The 18,822-nt window shown below is 39.6% G+C and overlaps 1 protein-coding gene across 3 annotated transcripts in view; it reads left to right on the forward strand.

Moving 5' to 3' along the window:
• The window catches only part of MYO16 (myosin XVI), a 362,051-nt gene that overhangs the window by 48,726 nt on the left and 294,503 nt on the right, over positions 1–18,822 (forward strand). Inside the window, exon 1 of one of the 3 annotated variants that reach the window (XM_039714366.1) lies at positions 18,175–18,279. The exons of the other annotated variants lie outside the window; for them this stretch is intronic. The gene's annotated coding sequence lies outside the window, so the exon portion shown is untranslated. Of the gene's footprint in view, positions 1–18,174; positions 18,280–18,822 lie in introns of those variants that run through there. 3 annotated transcript variants of the gene reach the window in all.

Genomic DNA, 18,822 nt, shown 5'->3' on the forward strand with positions numbered 1-18,822 from the left:
TGACTTTCAATAAGGATATAAGTTCAATAAGAACTTTAATTAAGAAAAGAAAAAAGGCTTTTATTGTTTTTTGATGCATTTGTGCTCTATACCCAGTGATTTTTTAAAAAGGTTGAAAAGTCAACCTTACAATCATGCCTATACCCAGATCCTGCTGAATCAAGCAGATACCATTTACATTAGATTAACTGAATTTGAACCTATATCACTGTATGTAGAAAAACTATGAAGAGGACTCTTCTTAATCAGTACTTTCTTCTGATAGATCAGTGGTGTGAGATGTGGGGTGCTTAACAAATATGCAAACATCCATTAATACCAAGAGAGTTTTCTGGTACAATTTGACCTTCAAGAAAGTTTGTTATAAACATAGTGCCAAGCAACCAGCAGTGTTAGGAAGAACATTTGAAGAACGGTGTGAGATTGTAATTGTAAACAATATTGCAATCTGCTTTGTGAACAATCCATCATTTGTCTGTGTGGTTTTGTTCCCACTGTTTAATACGGTGGGAGTGTTTTCTGTTGCTTTGTTCATTGTATTTTAACACTATGCCAACTTTTCTGTTCTAGCAGTAGTGAAGTGTTTCTAATGACTTACCATGGTTTTAACTATGTCATTGTTATCTTTTTTTTAGGAGCTTTTTGAGTTTTGGGTCCAGCACTGAATACTTGGGGCTTTATTCTTCTCTCTAGAGCACTATGGTCAGCAGCATAAAGATATTGGCAATTAAGTGGAAAAACTCAAAACAGTCTGCTAGGCAGGACATGTGCTAGCACAATGTGTTCAAAATAACTTTTTTTTTTTTTGAGGGGAGGAGGCAAGAGGAGTATATCCCTCCCACCTTTGAATTGCATGACTTTAAAGGGAAGCCAATCAAGTGCTCTGAGGTGGAATATCTAGAGGTTACTCAGCAGCAGTATGATAGATCATATAAGGTTCAGGAAATGCTTTGAAAACAGCTGGAGATGAGGTGAGTATCAGATGAAGAATGAGTGGCTGCAATGTTTTTTGGTTTTTTTTCTTAGACTAACGGCCCCAGCTGGAGCTAAATGGGCTAAATAGATCAATACAGTGATAGTGTTTTGGGGAAACCTGTTTCCCCAAAAGAAGTAAGGACACTTATGAGAGGGTGGGGGATAATGATTCTTCTCATTTGTTAGAGCATACTTTGTCTTGTGTGGGTTGTTCAGAATACAAATTTTTGATTAAAATTATCCACTGAAGTTGTTCTTCAATAGAATTTTCTCAGAAGCATTATTAAAATTATCCCTGAAACTGCCTCAGAGCGCTTAACTCTGGGCTTCTGCTGCATGTGTAACTCCTATGTAGAAGGCTCGTGTAAGTATTTCAATTTCGTGGAAGATGACTAAGGTACAGTGAAATGACTTGCCTGAAGTCATTCAAGAGGTTTGCAGCACTTGAAGGAATTAGGGTATTTGAGGTGTAGAGAGTCCAAGACTAGTTGGAGCTCTGTTACGCTTGTGCTGCACGTTGCTGGTAGTCTGTAATTCAGATGCTGGCTAAAGCAGGCTTCTGGGAATCAGTCCTGATTAATCAAACAAGGATGGCCAGTTTAGTCTCAGGGAAAACAGGAACTGCAGTCAATAGAGTTAGACCTTTAGATGATGTTTCCTGAAAAAGCAAGCACTGTGGAAAATACACTCCCAGTCCTGAAGTTAATTTAGAGGGGAGCTTTCAAACAAATAGGATCTCCTTGAGAAATGCCGAGGTGCAATTTCTAAGATATTATCCAGAAGAACTGATCTTAGAGGATGCATTTAAATGTACAGGAGTCTAAAAATGTCAAAAACTTACTTTTTATGCTGGTCTTGAGAGAAGTCTTTTGCTCAAAATTTTAGGTGTATAATCTTTCCTCCAGAAGTACATGCTTTTTGGGTGCAAGGCAAATACCAGCCTAGGAGCAAAGTAGTTTTTTATAAAATTGTCAGTGGAGAATAAAATGCATGTAATTTATATAAACTGCTTAAATTCCCGTTCTCTGAAATATGGTTGAAGATAGGGCATGAATCAATTTGGACCTCAGGTGTACTTGTGCCATTTTGGATTCTTACTTTTACAGTAGGATTGATCAGTGGAAAACAGCATGACAATAATAAAGGTCTCAGTCAGACTGTGAAGTCAAATGTTGATCCTTATTTATCATTGTTTAATAACAGAATGGAAGCAGTGAAGCACAAATTCTCAGCAGAATACTTTTTTTTTGACAGCTGAAAAGAAAGATGCCTGTGCCATTAGAAATGGATGCTGCAGCCCCTAGAAACTTGATGGGGTTTTTTTCTGAAAAAGGGAAAAAAATAAAAGATGACTATGGTTTGGAATCCCAGGAGTTGTGACCATACGATCAAAATGATGCTCTCTGTAATTGCAAAACTGGGATTGAACAGCAGTGAGATGGCATGAAGTAATTTTTTGTCTCAGTACTCCCTACCTTTGTCTCACCTGGGTGCTCCTACATACCTTTGGATATAGCTGTCTTCACAAACTCTTCCACTGTGAGGAAAGATTGGGTGGAAAGGAACAAAGGTGCAATGAGGCATGGCTTGTCAAGCTGTTGATGTTGTGCTTAAGTGAATACTCTTGTGCTGTAATATGTCTACAGTCCTGATCTCTTAATTTTTTTGTTTAGTGACCTGGTCACAATACGCTGTCATTCCCATGCAGGCAGTGGCCTTGAGTTTATTCCTGAGGGTCAGAATTATTGTACACTCAGGTTTTATCCCATTGCATAGTAATGATGTGGCTTAGGTGCTTGCCCAGACCTAAGTGCCATGCTTCTATATTCTGCAGTTCTGACATAATGTATTTGTTTTGATAATTTAATAATTCCTTAATACTTGAATCCTCTGTTGCCTATGATTAAGAATGGATGGGGCAATGGTAACTGTGGAAGAGAGGCACAGACAGTAAGACCCTTGTTCATTTGCTGGATTCTTCCTCTGGAGCTGTTGTGAGAAAGTTTGTCTTGGGAGTTTTGGATGATTGAACAATAGAAGCTAATGTGGGGGGAGGGAGGGAGAGAGGGAGGGAGGAGAGCAAGGAGTGGGTTACACTGTGTACTGTTAAATTATAGTGGAAACTCTCAGGAAGGAAGAATTTTTGAGTTGCTCCCTCCACATTTCTTTTTATTATTTTCCCTGTAAAAGTGATATGCTGTTTCCTTACTAATCAGGCTAGGTCATATCCCAGGTCATCAACTTTACATAAGCTTTCTTTTGTCACCAATATTCATGTGTCCCAAATTCTTCTGGCTAGTTAAATGCTTAGTCAACTGTGTTTCATCAGTTTAATAATATTTAGGTTTCACTATTACAGTTTTGCAATCATCTTATGGAGATGTCCTGGACTAAGTAAACTTGAGACCCAGACCTCATCATGTCAGCATCCAAAAAAGCAGTCAGTCTTTATTTTATACCCCATTTTCCTACTATGCAAGGTCAGTTTCTGTTTTCCCTATTTAAGACTAAACTGGTTTATACTATTTGGATATAAAGTAAGCAATTTTTCACATAATTAACTTGTTTCCAGTATTCATATTCTTCTCTGTTTGCGTGGAGGTCAAAAGAGGGCTATGAAAAGCTGTGCCTTTAAAGTGGCTTTTATTAGAGCTAATTAGGATATGTTATTGTCTTGTACAGAGGCTTTTGAGTACAAGTCCACTGTAAGCTAAGCATTGCATGAAGTTCAATTCTATCAGGTTTGCTGTCTTAGAGTAACTATTGGCACCTAAAAAAAATTATAGTAAATACTCTTTCCTGTTGCATATGGTTTTCTTTTAAGCACTGATAGTAGACATTATAAAATGCAGGCTAAACTGTCCATGTGTATTTTCCTGCCCTTTTCCTTTCATTTTCCCTTTGTGTGTGACAATGTATGCTACTTCCATGATTTTTTCTTCCAAAGGTACACTAGGATTCTTTCAGTCTTTGTTAGAAGCCGACAGGGAGTGTTTCACTCCCAAGCAAAGCACTCGGGCTCATAGTTTTGAAAGAGGAAAAACAGATTTAAAGATGCTTCCCATAAGCTTGCCTGCTGCCATTTTCCATGGCAATTCATTAGCTGCTAGGAAAATGTAAATGGGCCCTTTGGAGCTATTATTCTGACAGCCTTATGCTGGAATTTTGTCTTAAAAGTGCTACACAATGCAAAGTTATCTTACATGAAAGTTGTTTGGCATATTTTAAAGTTTTGTGTTTGCTTTGTATGTTAATAATACTTGTAGAAAAATAGCAGAGAAAAAGGACATTTGTCACATTTTTGGCAAACGCTTTCCTCCATTTTCTTTGTCTTAGAGAGCAAGATGAAAAGCTTGTGTTGTTACATTGGCTTATGATGTTCACTCAGTCACTGTTATTTAATAAATGCACATCTAGATGAGTAATTTTGTATGTAACTGGATTTTTCAGCTTATAAAAGAATATTTTTGGTAGTTGTAAAATTGTGGACCAGTAATATAGTATATGCAAGTTTTACTACTGTGTAAACAGAAAGAGCTTTGAAGTAAGACTTTTTCTGCAGGACTGTTTTTTAATAAGGGAAAAGATTTAGGTTTTTGGGTTATTTTTTTTTTTTTCCAAATCAAGGATCTCTTATTTCTATTACTTTATCTTCCTGTGATGGCACTTCTCAAAGGAAATGTGATTATATGTATTTCAGTCACCTTAAAGAGTTGGTTCATCTCCTGGTCCTTTTTTCTTTTTTTTTTTAGTAGACTTCTAATGCAGGTATAATTATATTAGCAGTGCTCTTCATGCTATAGCTCAGTTTGGGACTCACAGCCATGTTTTCAAAGCCAAAACTTCTTTCTTTTCTTCTTTTGGCACAATTGAACAAAAAAAAATAGTATCTTCTCGTTAATGAAAAGTGTTAGAACTGTATGTCACAGTGTGACTGTAGAATGCTGTGAAACTGTCACTGGGGCAGTCCATGGGTCATGCTGGGTGTTTTGTTTTATTTTTAAATTCTCTTTTCTTTTGAGTGCTCTTGACTTTGGTCTTTTTTTTTTCTTAACAAGATTCAGGCACTGGAGTCTTTCAAGCTAAGCCAGGAAAGTAGTTCCCAATGGGAATATTTGTGTTCTGTTTTAGTCTACTCACCCAGAACACAGTAAGCAGGTCACTTCTAATCCAATATTTTTTTTCAGAGTGCTGTGATGTTCATAGTAGGCTCATACCAGTGCTTCAACATTGTCTCAAACAGAAACAAACAAACTCAAAATAATAAAACACCCACAAACACATACAAGTGCACAATATATTTTTAAATGCATGAATATTTATTATAGAAGGGAGAAGTATTGAAGTGTGCCATTCTCAAACAACTCTATTCTGATTAGTGTCATACCTTGTTGCTGAAGCTGTAATTAAGGAGAAATCACTCCCCTTGGTTGCGTAGCTGATGTGTTTCCTTCCTGCCAAGTACTTCTGCAACACCTGAATCATAAGCTGCTAATTCAGTATGGCCTTAGTGTTAATATTGGACCTTATCCGGAGAAAATTTTGTTAATTTGGAGGGTATCCCAAAGTGAGAGAAAAAAAAAGCACTGATTTTTATTTTTTGTTCATCTACTTTTCTACTCTTACTCTTCACTGTTGCTGTTTGCTGTCTGTGACACAGGAGGAACTAGTAGGGTTAAATGATATTGCTGTACTTTGAAGTGCTGTAGGGATTTTTCTTCTTCATTTCCAGAATAACCTTTCAGACCCTTAGGAGTAGCACTCAGTCATCAGGAGTGCAGGAGACAGTGCTGTATCAGGCAAGGGAAGGGAGATGAGCACCAGGCTGCCCAGTGGATGCAGGGTGTCCCATGGGTGCTGGGCACTACCTTATGAGGGAGGCCTGGAAGAGTGAGTGGGGCAAGGCTGGCTTTTGGGCAAGTGGAGAGCAGTGATGCTGGAGCAGGTGCCAAAGCAGCTGCTAATGGTGCAGGGAGCTAAAGGCCTGGCCCCCATATGTAGTCAGATACAAAGCATTTCAATGAGAGTCATAAAAAATATGAGCCCAGAGAGGCCTGAATTTACTTCTACATGCATCTGGGTATTTCTTTTGTGGAATTCAGAACTGGTTAGTATGGGTATGATCCCAATTCTTCCTTCCACTGATTTGTACTACTGTCATGGTTTCTGTTTGGTCCAGCTGAACAGAAGGCCAAGTCTGGACACTTACACCCTACCTGTTTCTTTACACAAATCCAGAGTAGCTCAAGTGAGAAGTATACGGGGAAGTGAATTGAAGCAATGAGTTAGATTATACCATGGTCCCTAAATAACAAAAGGTATTAGTGCGATAAATTATAAAATTTTACAAACCTAAAATAAAACTAATTAAAAGTAAAAAAAAATTTTAAAATTTCAAATAATTTTGGATATGTCTAATTTAGCTTATACTTGTCTTGTTTCTGACTGATTATGTATTTTATCTATAATTTTATTCATTTCCTCAATTCATTGCAAAATAATATCTTAATTTTTGAATAACTAATTTATAAAAATTGGGCTCAAAAGGTAATTAAAATGTTACTCTTAAATTGTCATACTGAAACTTAAAAGTGACAGACTCAAAAAGAAGAAAACTGCCACAACATGCCTTCCTTCACAGGTTTTTCCCTTCAACCAGCCCTTGACCTATGCTGCTTTTCCTGCCTCAGGATAGGGTTAGGGTAAAGCCTAGGGTTACGAAGGTTTTCTCTCTTCAAGGAAATTCAGTTCAGCAAAAGGTCATGATCAAGTGTAGCATAGTAGACTTGGGTGCAGTTATAACGTTGTTCTTTCTAGAACATACAAGTTAACAACTGGGTTAATTTTCCAGAAAATATTTCAAATATAACAAACAGTTCATTTTTTTAAAAACCATAAAAAACATATATTCAAAATAAAACCACTAAATTCTTCAAAATTCAAAACTTTAAGGGCGAGGGTTAGGGTTTGGGTTAGGGTTTTGAAAACCACAAAGCCCAGGGCTCCAGGCACACTGCAGCTGCACAGGACATCCCTAGGGGAACAAAAAATTTCCACAACATGCCTTCCTTTACAGGCTTTTCCCTGGAACCAGTTCTAGCCCTAGGCTGCTTTTCCTGCCTCGAACTAGGGTTAGACTTTGGGTTAGGGTCAGGGTTAGAGTATTGAAAACCACAAAGCCCAGGGCTTCAGGCACAATGCAGCTGCAAAAAGAATCACAAGAGGAACGCAAAATGAGTGCAACATGCCTTCCTTCACAGCTTTTTCCCTGGAACCACCCCTAGTCCTATGCTGCTTTTCCTGCCTCAGGCAAGGGTTAGGGTTCGGGTTAGGGTTTTGAAAACCACAAAGCCCAGGACTCCAGACCAGATGCTGCAAAGGGCATCCCTAGCGGAACACAAAACTGCCACAACATGCCTTCATCCACAGCATTTTTCCCAGGATCCAGCCCTAGCCCTAGGCTGCTTTTCCTGCCTAAGGCTAGGGTTAGGTTTAAGATTAGGGTAAGGGTTAGGGATAGGGTTGTGAAAACCACAAAGCCCAGGGCTCCAGGCACACTGCAGCTGCAAATGGGATCCCCAGGGGAACACAAAACTGCCACAACATGCCTTCCTTCACAGGTTTTTCCCTTCAACCAGCCCTTGACCTATGCTGCTTTTCCTGCCTCAGGATAGGGTTAGGGTAAAGCCTAGGGTTACGGTTTAGAAAACCACAAAGCCCAGGGCTCCTGTCACAGTGCAGCTGCAAAGGGCATCCCAACAAGAACACAAAACTGCCACAACATGCCTTCCTTCACAGCTTTTTCCCTGGAACTAGCCATATCCCTAGGCTGCTAGGTCATGATCAAGTGTAGCATAGTAGACTTGGGTGCAGTTATAACGTTGTTCTTTCTAGAACATACAAGTTAACAACTGGGTTAATTTTCCAGAAAATATTTCAAATATAACAAACAGTTCATTTTTTTAAAAAACATCAAAAACATATATTCAAAATAAAACCACTAAATTCTTCAAAATTCAAAACTTTAAGGGCGAGGGTTAGGGTTTGGGTTAGGGTTTTGAAAACCAGAAAGCCCAGGGCTCCTGCCACAGTGCAGCTGCACAGGGCATTCCTAGGGGAACACAAAACTGCCACAACATGCCTTCATCCACAGCATTTTTCCCAAGCCCAGGGCTCCTGCCACAGTGCAGCTGCACAGGGCATTCCTAGGGGAACACAAAACTGCCACAATATGCCTTCCTCCACAGCTTTTTCCCGGGAACCAGTTATAGCCCTAGGCTGCTTTTTTTTGCCTAGGGTTAGGGTTAGAATTAGGGTTAGGGTTTTGAAAGCCACAAAGCCCAGGGCTCCAGGAATAGTGCAGCTGCAAAGGGCATCCCTAGGAGAACACAAAACTGCCACAACATGCCTTCCTCCACAGCTTTTTCCTGGGATCCAGCCCTAGCCCAAGGCTGCTGTTCCTGCCTTGGGCTAGGGTTAGGGTTAAGCCTAGGGTTAGGGTTTTGAAAACCACAAAGCCCAGGACTCCAGACACACTGCAGCTGCAAAGGGCATCCCTAGCGGAACACAAAACTGCCACAACATGCCTTCATCCACAGCGTTTTTCCCAGGATCCAGCCCTAGCCCAAGGCTGCTTTTCCTGCCTAGGGCTAGGGTTAGGTTTAAGATTAGGGTAAGAGTTAGGGATCAGGTTTTGAAAATCACAAAGCCCAGGGCTCCAGGCACACTGCAGCTGCAGCGGGAATCTCTAGGGGAACATAAAATTTCCAGAAAATGCCTTCCTTCACAGCTTTTTCGCTGGATCCAGCCCTAGCCCTAGGCTGCTTTTCCTGCCTCAGGCTAGAGTTAGGGTTAGGGATAGGGTTTTGAAAACCACAAAGCCCAGAGTTTCCGGCACACTGCAGCTGCAAAGGGCATCCCTAGGGGAACACAAAACTGCCACAACATGCCTTCCTTCACAGCTTTTTCCCTGGAACCAGCCCTTGCCCTAGGGTTCTTTTCCTGCTTAGAGTTAGGGATTTGAAAATCACAAAGCCCAGGGCTCCAGGTACACTGCTGCTGCACAGAGCATCCGTGGGGTAACACAAAACTGCCACAACATGCTTTACTCCACAGCTTTTTCCCAGCATTCAGCCTTAGCCCTTGGCTGCTATTCCTGCCTCGGTCTAGGGTTAGGGTTAGGGTTAGTGTTTGGGTTAGGGTAGTGTTAGGGTTAGGTTTTTGCTTAGGGTTTGGGTTAGGGTTTTGGAAACCACAAAGGATTGAGATAATTGGACAACTTTCCCCCAAGAACTGAGGATTTTTAGTGTTCATTTCTCTGTTGCTGTATGGAGTGTTTCCTGGGTGTCCTTGAGGACTGTCGTCTGTATATGTAACCTGCCTCCTTGGAATTGCACTTAAGTGTAAGGATAATATTTATCGCGTGTCACGGAGAATTTTCAGTGCACCTCTAGTTAACAACACCTTGCAGAGGAGACATGGCACAAGAAAGAAGAGATTTTGTGTTTCCTTCAGCATCCAGTTACTCAGTGCATCAGGATAGAGTTGGTGCTAATGGTGGTGAATAGAAACGACTTGCAGTCTTTTTTTGGGGGGGTTGTTGCTGTGAAGGCTATAATGTCTTTTTGCACTGGGGAACTGGGGATTTGTAAGAGTGATGTGATTACTGGGTACCAAGTGATCATATTATTATTGGACACTGATGTGAAATAGGAAGCAGTCTCAAGAGCACTCTAGAAGGAAATATAAAGCAGGTGATTCTAGGAATATTTTAACGTGCTAATACCATTGAGTTTTCTCCTGCTAGTGCTGTTTTGGAGAGGGGGGATCAAGGAGACTGTTTCTCAGCATCCTAGATGTTTTGAACAGAATTTACCTGCTGTGAAGCCAAATATTCAATACATGCGATAATGATCCTTTAATTTGAGTGTGATGACTGTGTAATGCTGACAGTAGCTTAAGTAGGTAACCCAAAGGAACCTCTGTAAAGATTTCATCATGATTAACTCATTTGTCATTAACTGTGGTGTAGAATTAATGTGGATTGAGAATTACATTGCAATTTACCAAACACAAGATGGAAAATAGTTAGTAAACCATCTGACAAGGAATATCTATCACTGCATGAGAATTAAAATCAGCAAATGACATGACTTGTTATAGCTGCTGACCTAATGTTCCTTCAAGCATCTGAAGCATGATAATTCCAGTGCAAACATAAGTGTGTGTGGTTCTGCATTATGTGTAGTTTTAAATCATCCCTCCCACACTTGAATAATTAACTCGCTAGCAGTAGAGTTTCGAATGCTGTTCGCCATGGCAGCTGTTTGGCAACTGGCTCTATAGCAGGGATGAAACAGCCGGCTTCTGGCAGGTTGGCAGTGGGTCCTGGCAAGGAAAATGAGCTAAAAAGGGGCAATGACCATGTCAGCTCAGAGGATCCCACGTGCTAAACCCTCATAGCTGTGCAGTAGTTAACACTTGGTGTCTGTCAGCTGAAGGAGTGAAAAATGCAGGTTAATTTTTTAGAAACGGGCAGAGGCCCAAAGTTGATTAGATTTTGGGCACGTAGCAGTTGGAAGCAGCTGCTCTGCTGTGGTTTAAGATTTTTGTATTCATTTTTACTGTTTTGCCCTTTGGACTTGGTTATATCTAGCACACTGTCATGTCTTTGGACACCCAACACATCAGGATAAAAGACTGCTCTCCCATGTGTGCTTGCAGTCTTCCATACACTGTGGCTTTGATCACTTCTTGAGGCCCCATTTGAAATGGAGATGATTACCAGTGTTTAATAATAATCTACTTTTGTGGTGCTGGAGTATATTTTTCTCATTCTTCTGCTACTTTTTGTTTGCTCTTTCTGAATATTCTTTCACTGAAAGCAGGAGGATCTTTTTATAACCTTGAACATACTTTTGGAGGACCGTGTATGTGGGGACATCATTACCAGCCAAAAATAAAAATTTAATGGGTGTGCAAACAGACTGCAAACTTAAGCATCTGGTGGGATACACTGTGAAAAAAAGGTCTCAGGCAGCTTGCAGAAGGGATATGTACATACTCCCAAGTTTCAATTAAACCCTGTCTCGGATTTTGCAGAGATTTTCATTTGAATGTGTGATTTCACTTGTGATGCAAATCTGAAAATAGGCTTGTCATCTTCTAGTTTGAACAGACTTGAATGTTTTGTGTAAGAAAATGCTGTAAGGTTTCACATACTTATCCTGTTCAGGTAATGAGAAAGAGCAGGAAAAATTAGCAGGGCAGAGATAAATTCTAAGAGCACAAAGTGACTACCAAAGTTTTTTATTTCCTTGATAGACATGAACGCTAAAACGCTGGGCTTGGGATACTTTAACAAAAGTGATCACTAGATTTTGAAAAGAGAAACCCAAGCCACGTTACTGTGAAGATATGTCCATTTTGCAGCCATCCTACAGAAAAGGATCTTTTTCCTGGGAAAAGAGCCTTTGACTGTGATGCTTGTATTCTAGATGAGAGAGGGGTGGTAGTGGTAGGCTGTAGTCAATTGTAGTGAAAAGGAAGAATCTGATTGTCAGACAGTTTTCTAAACCGTATTTGTGTATTGGTCTTGGCATAATTTCCTCTTGTTACATTGAACAAAGAATAAAAGTATTATTCACACAAATAGAATTTCTTTGCTACTCTGTCATGATCTTCCATCCTTTTCACAATGGAGAATTTTCACTGGTGTAAAGCAGTACCACAGAAAAGGACCTGGGGATCCTGGTGGATGGCAAGTTGTACATGAGCCAGCAGTGCCCTGGCAGCCAGGAGGGCCAGCCCTGTCCTGGGGGCATCAGGCACAGCATGGCCAGCTGGGCAAGGAAGGGAATTGTCCTGCTCTGCTCTGAGCTGGGGCAGCCTCACCTCAAGTGCTGGGGGCAGTTTTGGGTGCCACAGTATAAAAAAGAGATGAAACTATTAGAGAGAATCCAGAGGAGGGCAAAAAAGTTGGTGAAAGGCCTTGAGGGGAAGCCATATGGGCTGAGGTCACTTGGTCTGTTCAGGGGGAGGAGGCTGAGGGGCGACCTCAATGCAGCTACAGCTTCCTTGTGAGGGGAAGTGCAGGGGCAAGCACTGATCTCTTCTCTGTGGTGACCAGTGACAGGACCCAAGGGAATGACTTGGACTTGTGTCAAGGGGGATTTAGGTTGGATATTAGAAAAAGGTTTCTTCACCTAGAGGGTATTTGAGCACTGGAACAATTTCCCCAGTGAAGTGGTCACAGCACCACGCCTGACAGAGTTCAAAAAGCATTTAAACAATGCTCTCAGGCACAGGGTGTGATTCTTGGGGATATGGCTGTACAGTTAGGAGTTGGACTTGATGATCCTTGAGGATCCCCTCAGCCTCAGCATATTCTGTGATTCAGTGATGCTGTTAGAGATACAATTTGGTTGCTTAATAAAATATTTAGCTTAGATTAGATTTAATTAGAATAATTAATCCATTGGAACTTTTATTTCCCACAAAATTTTTCTAAAAAAGGGCACTTTTCAGAAGCAAGCCTTCCACAGAAGGAATAAAATTACTTAGGGATAAGATAATTTGTTCAGTTTGTGTAGGAAGCTTCAAACCCAAGACTAAGGTTTTCTGGCTCAGCCCTTGTCTTTTTATTCTCCCAGGCCACTTGCTCATTGTCATCTCTAGTGGGAGTCAAATAGTCTTGGGAGCCAGGACGTCCAGCACAGGGAATTCTTGAAACAGTGACCTGCAAGATGCCTCTGTGGGAGGGCTTTCCTGGAACTGCAGTCACTAGAACCCTGAGGATTCATGATGTGGAGACAGTCCAGATAGCAAGACTGCCTGGAGACACTGCAGGCTTTGTTCCCTTTCAGGTCACCAGCCAAGCTGGCAGGAAACCTGGCAGGCTTTTGATAGGACTTGCCCCTCTTGCAGCCAAGTCATATATTGATCATTGCCCCATTGTCTGTTCTGGTGTTTTGTTGTGTTTTGACCAGGAAATCTATTTTGGGACCTGAAATCCTTTCCAAAAAAGAGGATCCTTTATATATGGAAGTTTCCACCAATTTTCCGGTTTTTGTGAATTGGCATTGTACCCCAAACCCTCCCAGACTCCTTTTTATCCTCTTCCTAAAATGGATATCTAAATGACCATCACTTACAGTTCTCAATAGGGAAAGGCCAGTTTTAAAGCTCTCTTTTGATCTATCTGGAAATTAGGCAGAAAGCAATCTCTGGGTCTGGATCTATCTGTACAGTTGTGTCTTGTCTGACATCAAAATACTGACCTTTCCTGGTGAGGCTTCTTTCTTATGTTACCTTAAGTTTTCATGCAAAAACTAGCCCTCATTTTTCTTATTTTAACTTTCACATCTACTTTTCCCCCCACTTCAATGTATTTATGGTGTTCCACACAGGCACACATTTTTTTTCTAAGACTTAACACTACTTCTACTTGAAGTTAGAGGTCAGACCTCTAGTATAAACAGTCTCCAAGACACGAATTTCAGGAAAGCCATAGTCTTGAGGTTTTTTATTTGTTTGTTTTCATGAGTGCTAATGAAGTTTTAAAGGTGATATAGAAGTCCAGTAACTTTGGGGTTTACCCAAATATAAGAGTGCCAGGGACTGATATTTTCTTTTTGTGAAATTGTCTTTTTAGAGGTGGCTTCTAGCCCAAAAGCAAACCATAACTGATGCTTAGTGGTACTGTGATGGGTTGCCAGAGTGGATGTTGGAAATGGATTTTGTTAATTGCCAGGAAAAAAACCCACCCAACTGACATTTTACTAAAACTTGTTCTGCTGGAAAAAATTGTGATTGGCAACATGTTTAAAACAAACTCCAGAAAGATGGCATTAGTGATCAATATTTGACAATGAAAATTTGTTTCTGTGAGCAAGTCGTTGTTATGCCAGAGAGCTTAACATTAAGACATTATAATTATAATTTGTTTTGGCAGCTATATTTAAATCCATTCTTACTTCCTTCTTAATCTTTACCTTATGTATAATTTGTATTGAAGAATCAGGACTATGGGTATTTTTTTACTGTATTTGTAGAGAATGTCTATTTATATAGACATTGTTTCTGTCTTGATTTTTCATTCCCTTTAAATAATTTCTCGCTGTCTTTTAGACCACATACAAGTATTACCAAGATCAAGAGTCACTTTCTTGCCAAGATAGCCAGCAAACATGTGAATGTACAGTTTCATAAATTAGTTTATAAACTTCTTTCTAATTGGGCAGATGAACATTACTGTTTTACTTTGTTACACGTATTTTTAGGTTTTTCAGCATAGTGGCATGAAAGAGCTTGTGCTGCAGATTTTCCTGTCAGACTTAAAGAAAAGCATGTGACATATGCTTTGGAAAACTGACCAAATCCTGCAAATTCCCTCCATGCTGTTTCTATTCATGTCTTTATTGCCCGTGAGCTCAGGAGAACATCCTTGTATGACCCCACCTGCCAAGAGCTTCAGTCTGCTAAAACAGTTTTGGGTGGTCTTGGGAATGCTGAAGTAACCTTCAGAGTACCCTGCCAGCAGTACTTAAACCTAGAGCAGCAGCTCTTCCTGATTTGGCAAGTCTCAGGCTTTGAAGAGCAAAAGCACACTCCTAGTCCCTGTCCATTTCTTTCTTGTGGTACCTGTATTTAAGATTTTAGTAGCATCTGTTTCCCTCTATCCCAGGAATGGATTTCCTCTACCAGACTTTGCTGGTGTTACTTTATTTGCCAGATTTGTTTGGTGCTCAGGATTCCAGAACTGAAGAAAGGCTATAGCTTTGAGCAGGTACCAGAAGGCAAAATACATCAAGTATGTCACAGCTACGATCACCCCCCAGTCACCACAGTGTCCAGGGCACACATTTTCATTTTTTTTGATAAAATGAAGACTTTGGTCTTCCTTTTAAGATTATAACACCTTTAGGAACACATTTTCTATCATTTAGCACAATCATTTCTATCTCCCTCACTGAGACAATGTTACTGGTCAGGAAAGGTGATGGTAAAGGACTTGAGGAAAAAAGTACTAAATGCCACTGCAAGATGTCAACCAGACAGTAACCAAGCTAGTAACCAACCTCATCACCTGTCTTGCATCCTGGGTGTAAAACAATTTTAGGTGTCATTTGCAGAGACTCACATGGTCTGCAAAGGTGATTTCACAATGTGTTTCAGGTGGCTGTCACCTGTACCAAGCGTACCAAGTGGAACAGTGTGACTGCTGTGAATACACATAATTTGTTCCATGAAGCATCAGGGTTGTGCCCTGTATGGATCTGCAGACCAAATTGTTCATCTAACCCCATAGATCTCTATGCTCTCAGACCAAGAGTAGGTTCTCCATCTCAGGAACCTTTCATCTACCTACTTAGGTACCAGTTTCCCAATCCAATTTGTGTCTCTCCCCAAACCCTTTAGTCCTTCTATACTGTGTCCAATCTCAGCACCCTGATCTTAACATAACTTTTAATTTTGCATATCCCTAATGACAGTATCTGTGCTTGCTAAGTTTGCATAATATATTAGGAGTGGAACTGTCTTCAGTAAGACGTTTGAGAAACCTTGCAGTGCATTTAACACCCACTAGTCAGTGGAAACATTTTTGTGACGCTTTACTTGACACTGATTCAGGCTTTTAGTAATTATGTTTTAAAACTAAATGTCTATTTAAAAATTCAATAAACCACAAGGTTATGTTGTAGGAGTTGCTGTTTGTTTTACCAAAAAGTTAAATGTTTTCACTTCAAGACCAATTATCTAATATCATTTGTACACTGCACAGCTGGTGTCCTGGTGATATCTCTGTCCTTTTGATTACACAGCCTGACCTTGCTCCCCTCACAACCCCAGATCTCTCATTATATCTGTGGGAATTCCACACTAGAGACTGAACACAATAAGGGCATTCTTGAATATACATTCCATTGTAATTCTTTGGCTGTAAAAAGTTTTTGATTTAAAAAAACAAGGAAATAAATAAGAAACTTTTTTTTATAAGAGCAAATATTGAGGATTAATTTGATCTATAAAACAACTTCTCAAGATTTTATATGTAATACAGGCTGTACTTAATCCCCTCAACAGTACGTTAGCATTCTTGCCTTATGTTTGCTGTGATGACTTATTTGATTTAATATTATCCTGACTCCAGTCAACTGTACATAACAATTCCAGGCATGCTTTCCAAGGTTATGTACTCCAAATGAAATAACTGCCCATGTATTTTCAGTATATTATCTTTTCTTTATTTTTTTTTCTGTTATTGCATATTCTAATAATAAGAGTCTTACACAGAAAAAACTAAAAATAACTCCTTCACTTTTACAAAAATGGCATCCTAGACAGTCTGAGTTTAATGATCTGAGGTAGAGAATCTTTTCCCAGTACATGGACCCACTATACACAGGATTACTCAAAAGGTTTTTCTTTCCTGAAGGTCTCTTTCTAGTCCTTGCAGACACATCTTTTTCTCTTTAATAACCTGATCCCTGTTCTGATGAAATGTTTTGAAAACAAGTTTTCACTCCTGTGCTTTCTTCTCCTTTATTCTCAGAGTTTTGTACATCTTTCTTTCCGTCTTAGATCTCTTCTTATGCTCTCTGGGCATAATTCATGATTCTTATCAAGGGTTGTTGATAATCTCCTAGTCAGATAGAAAATTATCTCTTTGACATCATTGCCTTGTCCTTTAGCTTATGAACATTTTCTTTGTTCATGTGGTGATGACTTCTATCCCATCAGATAAAACATTCTTTGTCAACACTGTAAACAACAATAATTCATGAAAGCTAATTAATTGATGCAGGTTTAAAGATATTGGCAATGTCAGACATGAGGTGAAAAGAAATGAAATGCAAATGTACTGGGTTTTATGGTGGTTTGTGTTTTTCTCCCAGTCTTCGTGAACTGAAAGAAGCTAAGCACGTGAGGAATAAGCAGGGGATGCTGAATGCAAGAGTGTTGTTTCTGGAAGGAGGTGGCTTCAGCTCTTACGTTTAAGAACATACAGAGCAGGCCAAGGACACTTGAAGGGCAGAGCTGAAAGTGTCAAATAAACTGAAGCAGTGCTGCTCCTGTCACCAACTGGACACATGCCTAATGCTTTCTGTACAAATAGAATATAGAAAATAATCTGAACTCTGTGTTTTAAAATATTTTAATTTTTTACAGCAATGGATGAAACATAGCTAGTGTTTTATATTAGTAGCAAATAAGTGAGTAGTAGACCACTGTTAGAGCTGTTTGTATATTTTATAGGAACAGATCATATGTTGGACTCATAAAATGACTTTTGAAATAGGAAATGATTTTTTAATTCATTTTAAAATAACAAAAAAAAAATAAAGATAGAAAATCAAGTTACACAATTTACAGGTGTTTTCTTTGATTTAATACATAAGGGATTTTGCTTAAGAACACTTGGGTGTTTAACAAACCTGTGTGTTTTCAAAAAATTAAAGCTACTCTAAAGCTCTTCTAGTTGTTCAGATATTCAAAGATACTATTGAAGCTGATTGGAACCCCATTTCTTCTGTAAATGTACAGGCAGTGTCCTTGTGCTTATGATTTTCATATTTTGTGCCAAGGTTATTATGGAGTGAGATATTCTCACTGATGACATTTCTCATATTATTTCAAGTGTTCGTACCTGCACCAGGAGAAGCTGTACTAAATTCACAGCAGTCTTCTCTATGCAGAAGTAAATAACTTTTTATTGGTCTGTGTTCTTCCTTCATGGTCAAACAGATTAAAGGACTTGAAGATGAATTCATCTGGTGCCTCATCCTTATGTATGGTTGTTCATATGTCTCAGGTGATTTTTTTTACACAGCCTTTTCAGTCAAACATGAAGGACAGGATGGGCTGGCCGCTGGGGTGGCTGCTTCCTTGCCCGGGTGTGGCCAGAGCACCTACATGCACAATCAGAGGGGAGGTTGTGGTGCTGTGCTGAAGGGCAGAGCTGTCCTACTCTCTGATGGGGCTCTGAATTCAGCAGGCTCTTAGAACATTGGGTTGGGGTGGGTTGCAACACTGTGTCATACTTTAAAAGTCTATCAGTGTGGGAGTTCAGCTGAAGCTCTGGCAGCATGACAACAAAACCAGTCCTCCCTTGCTCTTTGGAGGCTGTAGATACTCGACTGCATGTGCCAGTGGTGTTAACAAGCAAGGCAGAGGGACTGTAGGGGAACAACACCCAGTATCATCCCCACTTCAGTAAAATTTCTCTAAACATCTGCATTGTTCCTTAAGGACAGAAGGAAAAAAATTCATCATAAATTCTGTGGAAGACACATGAAGAGACACGTAAGTTTCAGAGAAGGGGTGACAAAGATTATACCACCAAAAGTTTCAAGCTCAGTATGCTTTTCCTGTGGGTCAGATCATATCCATGAAATGAAAAATACCAATGATGGTAAGGGAGACAAATATTAATTAAAATAATAATTTAGAATTCCACTTAAATTCAGGGTAACTATTTTTTTTTTCAGTCACGTGGCTAAAACAGTGAAGAGATTTTCAGTGGATTAGCAGCATCACAATTTTTTTGGTACACCTTTCTATTGCTTATGATTTATTAATTTCTGTGACTACCAGTATGTCTTCTATATGTAGCTCTCTATTAATTTTTTTTGCTTTCAGCTTCTTGAAAATAATGTCCTGTTGATAATATTTGATCTCTGTAAAATATGATTTAGTTCTTCAGTACTCCTCTTGAAATCTCCATATATTTTAATACCATTTTCGTGTAAAACTTTGGTGTCAGTTATTTGTGTTGCAAAGCCAACCCTGGATATGTACCATCTGTCCTTCATCTCTCAGGTACAGTTAAATCACAGATCATCTGAA

The sequence above is a fragment of the Passer montanus genome, unplaced genomic scaffold (assembly GCF_014805655.1).
Source record: "Passer montanus isolate IOZ18808 unplaced genomic scaffold, ASM1480565v1 scaffold3, whole genome shotgun sequence".
Classification (NCBI taxonomy): Eukaryota; Metazoa; Chordata; class Aves; order Passeriformes; family Passeridae; genus Passer; species Passer montanus.